This window comes from Schistocerca gregaria, chromosome 1 (assembly GCF_023897955.1).
Source record: "Schistocerca gregaria isolate iqSchGreg1 chromosome 1, iqSchGreg1.2, whole genome shotgun sequence".
NCBI classification, from domain to species: Eukaryota; Metazoa; Arthropoda; class Insecta; order Orthoptera; family Acrididae; genus Schistocerca; species Schistocerca gregaria.
The window spans coordinates 720,823,396-720,836,830 of NC_064920.1; positions in this window are offsets into that span (position 1 = coordinate 720,823,396).

Genomic DNA, 13,435 nt, shown 5'->3' on the forward strand with positions numbered 1-13,435 from the left:
AACAAGAAAAATAACGAATTGTGACCACCTAGGATGTATAGCTGTTATCGTACAGCAGATCTCTCTAACATATGTCAATTAGAAACCTTAAAAGAAATTGTCACATGTGAACATCACGAAGGTTAGAGTTTCAAGATACTCCTTGCTGACGACTTGGTGCGATATTGGTAGTTTCAAGTGAATCCTTACAAAATTTCACACGTTTGCATAGACTCAGCGCTTCTCTGCATATCTCTGCTCTATAAACACCGGCTTCGACTGTCTACAATCTCAGATATCTGCCGGTCACGCGTTTGTATGTTGTGAACAGCAGAAATTCTCAGTATCTTCGGTGTGGCTCTGAATGTGTAACGTACACTAAAAATCGATATCAGCATGACAGAAATAGGTACGTTCATCTACTACATCACCTTAGTCGTGCGTTAACACTGATCTTTCATGTGGTTTGAAAATGTACTTTGTTTATGCGCAGAAGGAAGAAGTAGCCCGAATTCCGAATGTAACACGTTACGTATATGTTCATACAATTAGCAATATATAATATATGCAAGTGAGTCGGGAAGTCTAATGTAACTGGGCTCATCTATGCGAGGGAGGCATAATTGTTACAACAGCAAGGTAAAGTATCTTTAGGCAAAAACATGTCACCAGTGATAGGCTGCACAAGCAGAGGAATGCAACTCCTACGCATGTCATGTCTGAGTCCAGTGGTCATCTCAAATATACTGATTCTGCTGTTAAATTGTGTTGTGAACTGCACAAAATGAATATTATCTGGCAGTCACGCCTCCACAATCTTTGACCAGGAACGCAATAAAAACGCAAGCGACAATATGCTGCATGAACCAGCACGGTAATAACTGGAAGAGACTCTTGTGGTCTTTCCTTTGTTTCCAGGAGAAAATTACAGTTCGAACACTTCACTGCTTACTGTTAAAACAGAAAATGATGGCGCTATGAAACTATGCGCAGCAGTTTGTTTTCTACTGTTACTCATCAAAAATGCATTCCGATCAGTCACGGCATGAACACTGAAGGTATTGACCTCATGTTTCGTATGCACAGATATCGGATTATTCGTCACTGATTATGCTGAGAAATCGTTCATACTGGAGTAAGCTGTGGTTGCCCGGGAAAGCCGAATGAAGAAATGTATATTTGAGATATACTTTGACGGTAAAAATCGGAACGCCAAGGAGTTACGCGACAGAAACTAAAGTTGGTAGGCGTGTTTCTACATCTGAAAGACGATGTCTTCTAACTTCACACCTGAAGCATAAATGTACAAGGATGCAAATCAAGTTAGCTTGAAATACACGCTGTAACAGTAGTGAGTGCTAGTTACCTTTAAGATTGGAGGTGGTGAGTTGATGTTAATGAAGAATGGCTTTAAGGCGACAAAGACGCCATTATCAACACCTCACTGAGTTTGAAGACGTCATGTAATAAGGCTATGAGAAGCTGGACGTTCCTACTGCGCTACTGCAGTAAAAATTGGCTGAATGTAACCATTGTGCATAATTCCTGGGAGCGATAGTCACGAGAATGTGCGATCTCAAGGAGACTGGGCTCTCGACTGCCACGTGACACAGCCAAGAGGGAAGATCATCGAGTTCTGCACATGGCTCTGGAGCATCATGCTGCGTCTGCAGCAGCAATTTAGACAGCACTGGCACCCCAGTGACGAACTGTTACAAATCGCTTACTATAAGAACAGCTCCGTGCCACAAACCCAGTAGCATGCGTTCCAGTAACCCTGTTTAGGTTTTTATGTTCGTAACGTCACGTGGTGCTCTGTATGAAAATCACTAGTTGTGCTGTATGCAGTCAGTGGGTGGTTGGCATTGTTAGAATATTCGCTATTGTACTGTTGGGAGTTTTGCTATTTGGGGAGCAAAATAACTGATGGTGGTCGAAGTAGAGAGGAGAGGAGAGGGGAGGAGAAGAGGAAAACGAAGTCTGTAAGACTGGATGTCATGAACTGATATATATATATATATATATATATATATATATATATATATATATATATATATATTATGAAGTAAAGCGTTTCTGAAGAAGAGAAATTTGTTAACATCGAATATAGATTTAAGTGTCAGGAAGTCATTGCTGAAAGTATTTGTATGGAGTGTAGCCATGTATGGAACTGAAACATAGGCGATAAATAGTTTGGACAAGAAGAGAATAGAAGCTTTCGAAATGTGGTGCTACAGAAGAATGCTGAAGATTAGATGGGTAGGTCACATAACTAAGGAGGAGGTATTGGATAGGATTGGGGAGAAGAGACGTTTGTGGCACAACTTGACTAGAAGAAGGGATCGGTTGGTAGGACATATTCTGAGGCATCAAGGGATCACAAATTTAGCATTGGAGGGCAGCGTGGAGGGTAAAAAACCTAGAGGGAGATCAAGAGATGAATACACTAAGCAGATTCAGAAAGATGTAGGTTGCAGTAGGTACTGGGAGGTGAAGAATCTTGCACAGAATAGAGTAGCATGGAGAGCTGCACCAAACCAGTCTCAGGACTGAAGACCACAACAACAACAACAACTGTTGGGCAGTTGGATGTGAACATCACGTAGCGTTGTGCAGTTGGAGGTGAGCCGCCAGCAGTGGTGGACGTGGGAAGAGAGGTGGCAGAGTTTTGAGAGCTGACGTGTGTCCATCAGAAAAACGAAATTTGTGAGACTGGATGTCATGTCGGTGCCAATGATGGCCGTGCATTGATTAGGAGGCCAGTTTAGGGTCTGCAACCAACCTGCCTGCACGATAGACGTGCTGGACATACACCTGGAGTTATAGCCCGGAGCGCAATTTCATATGACAGCAAGTGCACTCTCGTACCTATCCCACGTACCCTGACTGTCAATATGGTGCTTCGACCTGTCGAGCGCTGCCATTCATGAAGAGCATTCAAGGGTCTTTTTCCAAAAGGGTAACGCTTCCCTCACATACCACTGTTGTAACCCAATATGCTCTACAGTGTCAACATGTTGCCTTGGCTTGCTCGTTCACCGGATCTGTCTCCAGTCGAGCACTTATGGAACATCATTGGACGACTACTCTAACGACATCCACAATCAGCATTAACCGTCCTTGTATTGACCGACCAAGTGCAACAGGAAAAAATAAGCAGTCAGCAGTGCTTATCGAGATATCCTACCTAGTCCAAAGACGACAGCCTCGTTTCCACAATTTGCTGTGATCCCCCAGTAGAAGGCGCGCCGTCTTGTGGAAGGTGCGAGGAAGCGGCGGATGACGTAGGGTCTTGTGGTGGGGAGCGCGCGGCGGCTCGGTGCAGGCTCCGGCCTTGCGCCGCTCACAGAGAACTCATTGTGCCGCTGCGCGCCACACCACACGCCATACACCACACGCTCACACAGCCCGCCTTGTGCTGGCCGCCGGCACGCTCCACCTGTGCCACATGCGGCGCTTCTTCAACAAGCACTGCCCCCGCTTTCCAAAGATACTTGCTAGCACTCTGCAAGCATCCGCCCAGATCTCGTACATACATTACCAGTAACGAATAACGACACTTCTATCGAGGAGAAATTAGCGTAGCATCATACATCATGCAGTTTCCAGAATCGAGGACATTTTTGATAATTTTCACGGCGTGGCTGACAGAAAACGAAAACTGATGTGCATGAAAAGTTGTTGTTGTTGTTGTTGTTGTGGTCTTCAGTCCTGAGACTGGTTTGATGCAGCTCTCCATGCTACTCTATCCTGTGCAAGCTTCTTCATCTCCCAGTACTTACTGCAACCTACATCATTCTGAATCTCCTTAGTGTATTCATCTCTTGGTCTCCCTCTACGATTTTTACCCTCCACGCTGCCCTCCAATACTAAATTGGTGATCCCTTGATGCCTCAGAACATGCCCTACCAACCGATCCCTTCTTCTGGTCAAACGTCTCTTCTCCCCAATCCTATTCAATGCTTCCTCATTAGTTATGTGATCTAACCATCTGATCTTCAGCATTCTTCTGTAGCATCACATTTCGAAAGCTTCTATTCTCTTCTTGTCCAAACTATTTATCGTCCATGTTTCACTTCCCTACACGGCTACACTCCATACAAATATTTTCAGAAACGACTTCCTGACCCTTAAATCTATACTCGATGTTAACAAATTTCTCTTCTTCAGAAACGCTTTCCTTGCCATTGCCAGTCTACATTTTATGTCCTCTCTACTTCGACCATCATCAGTTATTTTGCTACCCAAATAGCAAAACTCCTTTACTACTTTAAGTGTCTCATTTCCTAATCTAATTCCCTCAGCATCACCCGACTTAATTCGACTACATTCCATTATCCTCGTTTTGCTTTTGTTGATGTTCATCTTATATCCTCCTTTCAAGACACTGTCCATTCCATTAAACTGCTCTTCCAAGTCCTTTGCCGTCTCTGACAGAATTACAATGTCATCGGCGAACCTAAAAGTTTTTATTTCTTCTCCATGAATTTTAATACCTACTCCGAATTTTTCTTTTGTTTCCTTTACTGCTTGCTCAATATACAGATTAAATAACATCGGGGATAGGCTACAACCCTGTCTCACTCCCTTCGCAACCACTGCCTCCCTTTCATGCCCCTCGACTCTTATAACTGCCATCTGGTTTCTGTACAAATTGTAAATAGCCTTTCGCTCCCTGTATTTTGCCCCTGCCTCCTTAAGAATTTGAAAGAGAGTATTCCAGTCAACATTGTCGAAAGCTTCCTCTAAGTCTACAAATGCTAGAAACGTAGGTTTGCCCTTCCTTAGTCTTTCTTCTATGATAAGGCGTAAGGTCAGTATTGCCTCACCTGTTCCAACGGAATCCATACTGATCTAACGCGAGGTTGGCTTCTACCAGTTTCTCCATTCGTCTGCAAATAATTCGCGTTAGTATTTTGCAGCTGTGACTTATTAAACTGATAGTTCGGTAATTTTCACAACTGTCAACACCTGCTTTCTTTGGGATTGGAATTATTATATTCTTCTTGAAGTCTGAGGGTATTTCGCCTGTCTCATACATCTTTCTCACCAGACGGTAGAGTTATGTCAGGACTGGCTCTCCCAAGGCTGTAAGTAGTTCTAATGGAATGTTGTCTACTCCCGGGGCCTTGTTTCGACTTAGGTCTTTCAGTGCTCTGTCAGACTCTTCACGCAGTATCATATCTCCCATTTCATCTTCATCTACATCCTCTTCCTTTTCCATGATATTGTCCTCAACAACATCGCCCCTGTATAGACCTTCTATATACTCCTTCCACCTTTCTACTTTCCCTTCTTTGCTTAGAACTGGCATTCCATCTGAGCTCTTGATATTCATGCAACTGCTTCGCTTTTCTCCAAAGGTCTCTTTAATTTTCCTGTAGGCAGTATCTATCTCACCCCTGGTGAGATAAGCCTCTACATCCTTACATTTGTCCTCTAGCCATCCCTGCTTAGCCATTTTGCACTTCCTGTCGATCTCATTTTTGGAACGTTTGTATTCCTTTTTGCCTGCTTCACTTACTGCATTTTTGTTTTTTCTCCTTTCATCAATTAAATTCAGTATCTCTTCTGTTACCCAAGGATTTCTACTAGCCCTCGTCTTTTTACCTACTTTATCCTCTGCTGCCTTCAGTATTTCATTCCTCAAAGCTACCCATTCTTCTTCTACTGTATTTCTTTCCCCCACTCCTGCCTATTGTTCCCTTTAGCTCTCCCTGAAACTCTGTACAACCTCCGGTTCTTTCAGTTTATCCAGGTCCCACCTCCTTAAATTCACACCTTTTTGCTGTTTCTTCAGTTGTAATCTACAGGTCATAACCAATACATTATGGTCAGAGTCCCCATCTGCCCCTGTAAATGTCTTTCAATTTAAAACCTGGTTCCTAAATCTCTGTCTTACCATTATATAAGCTATGTGAAACCTTTTAGTGTCTCCAGGGTTCTTCCATGTATACAACCTTCTTTCATGATTCTTGAACCAAGTGTTAGCTATGATTAAGTTATAAAATTCTACCAGGCGGCTTCCTCTTTCATTTCTTGGCGCCAATCCATATTCACCTACTACGTTTCCTTCTCTTCCTTTTCCTATTGTCGAATCCCAGTCACCCATGACTATTAAATTTTGGTCTTCTTTCACTACCTGAATAATTTCTTTTATCTCGTCATACATTTCATCAATTTCTTCATCATCTGCAGAGCTAGTTGGCACATAAACTTTTACTACTGTCGTAGGCGTGGGCTTCGTGTCTATCTTGGCCTCAATAATGCGTTCACTATGCTGTTTGTAGTAGCTTACCCGCACTCCTATTTTTTTATTCATTATTAAACCTACTCCTGCATTACCCCTATTTGATTTTGTGTTTATAACACTGTAGTCACCTGACCAGAAGTTTTGTTCCTCCTGCCACCGAACTTCGCAAATTCCCACTATATCTAACTTTAATCTATCCATTTCCCTTTTTAAATTTTCTAACCTACCTGCCCGATTAAGGGATCTGACATTCCACGCTCCGATCCGTAGAACGCCAGATTTCTTTCTCCTGATAGTGACATCCTCTTGAGTAGTCCCCGCCCGGAGATCCGAATGGGGGAGTATTTTACCTACGGAATATTTTATCCAAGAGGACGCCATCATCATTTAATCATACAGTACAGCTGCATGCCCTCGGGAAAAATGAAAATTGTTACACCTTAAATCACCAGTCCGATGTAAACAAAAACTGATGAAAAGTAGCCAGAGATGTATTAGTGGGCATTAATGTGTCCTGCCTATCTCTTTATGATTGCTTGAATTCTGCCGGGGGCCTTTCAGTGAGCTGACTGAATGTCTCTGGAAAAATGGCATCTCGTTTATTCTAAAGAGCAGATAACAGAGAAGTTAATGATGTAGGACGCTGGGGCCATGAGCAAAGTTCTAACTTATTCAAAAGATGTTCCACTGAGTTCAGGTCGGAACTCTGGATAGGCTACTCCACTTCAGGAGTGTTATTGGCCACAAACCATTTCATCACATAAGCCGCCTTATTGCAGGGTGCATTGTAATGCTGATACAAGCAATCATCGTCTACCATCTACCGGACGCAGTGCACAATGCTGTAAAATGAGTTCATATCCTTCCACATTAGCGTTTTCTTAAGAGCAATAAGGAGAAACTTAATCATTTAACACCCGTTATGTGATGATCATTTCCACAGGTACTGATATTCACTATCTGATCCAAAGTATCCAGACTTACCGTAACACCACGTCTTCCGTACTTCTCTGTTGGTGGTACACGTGATGACACGTAAAGTTCCCCAGGCATTTACCAAACCTAAATCCCAACCATAGGACTGCCACACGATGTAGTATGATTCATCACTCCACAACATTCGTTTCCAGTTATCCACTGTCCAGTGTTGTCGCTCGTCGTTCAGCACTGTCTACAGAAATGTGTGTTTACGAAGAGCTGCTCGATCACTGTATCCTATACTTTTTAACTCCCTACGCGCAGTCGTTGTGCTTGATGAATTGCTGGTGGCACTTAGGAAATTACGAATGATTCTTTATGCAGATTTCATGTGATTTTTACAATCACCCTCCGCCATACTCGGCAGTCCCTGTCTGTCAATGAGACAGGCCTGGCATTTTCAGCTGTGCTCATTGCCCGTTTCCACTTGACAGTCACATCACTTAGGCAGCTTACGGGGAGGTTTACCACTTTTTGGTTCAAAAAATCTTTTTTTTTTGTAAATTCCATTTTTGGATCTACAAAAGTGTTTAGAATCGATCCCTGAAACGGTAATTCCGAATACGGAACGGAAATGTTTGTTATTGGCGGATGAACAAAAAAATGCACCTGCCTGAAATCGGCCATTTTCACTCAGCAGTGTTTTTCGGGAATTTCGACTAGCCGCGAAAAATAATTCTGTGTGCTTTTCCATGACTAAAGCTGATAAAGTGATCAAAGAACTTACGACGTACTACGGCTTGGCAATCCGACGGCATTCCAATTCGGTGGAACAGATGAAGAAGGAAATTTGGGCAACGTATTTCCACAAGTGTTCGACGGATGACCACCCACAACACCAAAATTGTCCAGCTGGGGAAACTAGTTGGTGCAAGTGGCGCAATGCAGAGGCTACCGGACATCTGGACAAATATCAACAAGACCAGCCGCTCTCCAAAGAAGTTCAAAAAGTGGTTCATCCGATCTACGAGGACCTTTCGGAGGACGAGTTACTGTACTGTTGCTTGGGAGGAAACACACAAAATTCACATGAAAGTTTGAATGTATGTGTTTAGAAGTTAGCCCCCAAGCATTTGCATTCTGGTGCGAAGACTGTGGAGATTGCGACTTTCCCGGCAGTGAGCAGCTTCAACGAAGGGTATTCAGGAATTCTGAAGACCATGACAACGATGGACGTCAACCTGGGACTCTATTCGACGCAGTTCGCCAAACATTCGGACGACCACCGGATTGAAGCAGCCGAAAACCTCTTGTCACCGGCCGTGCGAGCGGCTCTGGAGCAGCGGAGCATGGCCCAGATCGAGCAGAACGCGCTCTACAAAGAAGAGGTAGGACTAGTTTATGGACCCGGAATAGCATATTGAACGTAAGTTGCATAATAGTGCATTTACATGTAGTCAAAACTTCAATCGCGTTTTTCTCGAAAAGACTTTTCTTTATCGCGCGGTATGGTAACTTCAAATTTACTGAACCAATTGGCATGATTCTTTGTTTCCAACGAAGCTAATTAAATTGTCTAGGAGTTGTACCACTTTCATTCCGATCCATCAACTGTAAATATATTTACTTGGCCGACGAAGCCGAAAAACCGATGACAAAAACCCTACTTATTCTCAAATGGCAGCCGTTTTGTTTCCTATGGTCCGAATAACGTAAGTGAGGTACAACTCCTAAAGAACCTTATATACTTTGCTAACGTCAACTCAATTTTGATTTCAGACGAGCCAGCTGACCTGTGACATACTGCGCGTGGAGGTCAACATCGAAATTTTGTTTTGTTGCGACGTCACTCCCGCCTTTGCTCTTCAACATTTCCGGTCGAGAAAATTCGAGTTTGTAGTGGAGATATCAATAAACATTTTGACCGAATTTAACATTGATATCTACAACACCTGCAAAATACTAACACGAATTCTTTACAGACGAATGGAAAAACTAGTAGAAGCCGACCTCGGGGAAGATCAGTTTGGATTCCGTAGAAATACTGGAACACGTGAGGCAATACTGACCTTACGACTTATCTTAGAAGAAAGATTAAGGAAAGGCAAACCTACATTTCTAGCATTTGTAGACTGAGATAAAGCTTTTGACAATGCTGACTGGAATACTCTCTTTCAAATTCTAAAGGTGGCAGGGGTAAAATATAGGGAGCGACAGGCTATTTACAATTTGTACAGAAACCAGATGGCAGTTATAAGAGTCGAGGGGCATGAAAGGGAGGCAGTGGTTGCGAAGGGAGTGAGACAGGGTTGTAGCCTATCCCCGATGTTATTCAATCTGTATATTGAGCAAGTAGTAAAGGAAACAAAAGAAAAATTCGGAGTAGGTATTAAAGTCCATGGAGAAGAAATAAAAACTTTAAGGTTCACCGATGACATTGTAATTCTGTCAGAGACAGCAAAGGACTTGGAAGAGCAGTTTAATGTAATGGAACGTGTCTTGAAAGGAGGATATAAGATGAACATCAACAAAAGCAAAACGAGGATAATGGAATGTAGTCGAATTAAGTTGGGTGATGCTCAGGAAATTAGATTAGGAAACGAGACACTTAAAGTAGTAAAGGAGTTTTGCTATTTGGGGAGCAAAATAACTGATGATGGTCGAAGTAGAGAGGATATAAAATGTAGACTGGCAATGGCAAGGAAAGCATTTCTGAAGAAGAGAAATTTGTTAACATCGAGTATTGATTCAAGTGTGAGGAAGTCATTTCTGAAAGTATTTGTATGGAGTGTAGCCATGTAGGGAAGTGAAACATGGACGATAAATAGTTTGGACAAGAAGAGAATAGAAGCTTTCGAAATGTGGTGCTACAGAAGAATGCTGAAGATCAGATGGGTAGATCACATAACTAATGAGGAAGTATTGAATAGGACTGGGGAGAAGAGACGTTTGTGGCACAACTTGACCAGAAGAAGGGATCGGTTGGTGGGACATGTTCTGAGGCATCAAGGGATCACCAGTTTAGTATTGGAGGGCAGCGTGGAGGGTAAAAATCGTAGAGGGAGACCAAGAGATGTATACACTAAGCAGATTCAGAAGGATGTAGGTTGCAGTAGGCACTGGGAGATGAAGAAGCTTGCACAGGATAGAGTAGCATGGAGAGCTGCATCAAACCACTCTCAGGACTGAAGACCACAACAACAACAAAAAACAACATCTACAACACATCCCGAGAAAAAAATTCTCGAAGAACATGCTTTTCTTCGGCCCAAGATAGTAAATCTCCCCTTACGAAGGTTTTTGAAATGTCCTTCATTGATCTGTTATGTGGTTGACATCGAATATCTAGTAAACGTTCACAGTCACTGCCTGAGACCGACCCGTTCTGCTGTCACTGTTTCACTGCTGACACCACAATATTCCCGAATTCTGCTCTACTGGTAGATTCGCCTTTGGTGAAATCTAGTGGCCACTTCTGCATTACTTAGGAATGTGCAGATACTTTGGATCAGATAGTCAGTCTCTGTGGAAATGTTAATCGTATACGGGTGTCACATGAGTAAGTTTCATTCCATTCAGGACCGATGTTCCTCATCAACCAGGGCAGACACGATTGCTCAGTTGCATTCGTTATGGAATGGGGTCAAACAACCTTCAAATGGTATCTTCATGGTATCTTGATAAAGTTTTTGCCACTGTCAAAGTACATTTCTTCTCAATGCAGGCCAGACATACTATATGGGTGACAAAAAAATAAGGCGACCAGGCAGGCTAGTCAACGTTCTGGAAATTCTTCAAGACGACTGTGAAGTGAACGGTACAGTCAGGAATTCCATTATCCTGCTGGGATATGCCGTTCGGTACTCTGGTCATGATGGAATGACGACAAGGTTTGCCATTCTTGCCACACACTGGCGAGATGTCAGCTTCCCTTCAACAAACTGTTGTCATATCCAATAACTCTCCACACCATGATTTCAGCTGTTGGTGAATTACGGATGTCGAGAATCTTTAATTCCTGTTGTCATGTCTGATTAATTTAGTGTGAGTCAATCAGGAAGAGGGGGCTTGGCACTAATCTTTCAGTAGCAGGATGGGCTCGTCCAACTCGTTGTCCTGATGTAGGAGCAGTAAGCTGGAATAGTTTCTGAAAAGGGGACTCGGCATCGTTAGGAATTAAGTCTCTAAAGAAGAAATAAGGACATTGGATTACAATGTACTTCAAGCGTACGAGGCACTAATATCATAATTCTGCGAGGCGTTACGGCCGGAGTGGCCGAGCGGTTCTAGGCGATTCGGTCTGAAACCGCGCGACCGCTACGGTCGCAAGTTCGCATTCTTCCCCGGGCATGTATGTGTGTGATGTCCTTAGGTTAGTTAGGTTTAAGTAGTTCTAAGTTCTAGGAGACTGATGACCTCAGAAGTTAAGTCCCATAGTGCTCAGAGCCATTTTTGTGTGCGACGCGTTACTAGAACTCTACTACTCCGTGCAACTTGGTGTCGGAAAATAATTCCCGTCTCTGAAAAGAAATGTAGTGAGAGCGACGCAGGCCACCACCGATTCCTCATCGGCGGTTAAGTTGTCGTTTATACACGCTCGTGTCATGTTGCCACTGTCCTTGGGGAAACTAGCATTGTTTGGATATTTTCTGTCCTATGTCTGTCTCGCAGTTGCTTTGAATGGAAGCTTTCCTCTTATCAGGCGTTGCGCAGTTCTTAGTCCTTCCGACCTAATAGTTGTGTGGCAGTTTTGTGTGGAGGCTTCCCAGCTACCGAAAGACATTAATCTCTTCAGCTACTACTTCTACTGATATGTTACAGGATCATGGTGCAATGTAGCATGACTGCCTCTACAGCTCCGTCTAGTACCATGGAAGTAATTCCTTCTTGTCTCAGCAGATGCCCTATCATGCTGTCCCTTCTTATTATCAGTGCTTTAAACATATCCCTTTCCTCTCCACTTCTGTGCAAAACCTCCTCATTCCTTACCTTATCAGTCTACCTAGTTTTCAACATTCATTTGTAGCACCACATCGCAAATGCTTTGATTCTCTTCTGTTCCGGTTTTCCCACAGTCCGTGTTTCACTACCATCCAATGCTGTACTCCAGATGTACGTTGTCAAAAATTTCTTCCTCAAATTAAGGCCTATGTTTCATACTAGTAGACTTCTCTTGGCCAGGAATGCCCTTTTTGCCATTGCATTTGATGTATTCCTTGGTGCGTCCGTTATTTGTTATTTTACTGCCTAGGCAGCAGAATTCCTTAACATCGTCTACTTTGTGACCATGAATCCTGATTTTCTCGCTCTTCTCATTTCTGATACTTTTCATTACGTCCGCGTTTCTTTGATTTACTCTCAATCTATATTCCGTATTCATTAGATTGTTCATTCCGTTCAGCAGATCATGTAACTCTTCTTCCCGCACGGTATAACAATGTCATCAGCGAATTGTATCTTTGATATCCTTTCACCTTAAATTTTAATTCCACTCCTAAAGCTTTCCTTTATTTCCATCATTGCTTCTTCGACGTACAAATTGGAGGGAGGAAAGACGACATCCCTGTCTTATCCCTTTTTAATCCGACCACTTCGTTCTTCTTCGTCCATTCTTATTATTCCCTCTTGACTCTTGTACATATGGAATTTACCCATCTTCCTTATTTTTCTCAGAATTTCGAACACCTTGCACCATTTTTCATGGCCGAAAGCTTTTTCCAGGTCGACAAATCCTATGAACGTGTCTTCATTTTTCTTTAGTCTTTCCCCCATTATCAACCGCAACGTGAGAATTGCATCTCTCGTGCCATTATCTTTTCTAAAGCCAAACTGATCGTCATCTAGTACATCCTCAATTTTCTTTTCCATTCTTTTATATATTATTCTTGTCAGCAACTTGGATGCATGAGTTGTTAAGCTGATTGAACGATAATTCTCGCACTTGTCACCTCTTGCCGTCTTCGGAACTGTGTGATGATATTTTTCCGAAAGTCAGATGGTATGCCGCTAGACTCATACATTCTACACACAAACGTGAATATTCGTTTTGTTGTCACTTCCCCAAAGATTTTAGAAATTCTGAGGGAATGTTACCTATTCTTTCTACCTTATTTGATCTTAAGTCCTCCAAAGCTCTTAAATTCTGATTCTAATACTGGATCCCTCATCTCTTCTAAATCGACTCTTGTTTCCTCTTCTACATCATACAAATCTTCCCCTTCATAGAGGTTTTCAATGTATTCTTTCCAGCTATCCGCACTCTCCTCTGCATTTACCAGTGGAATT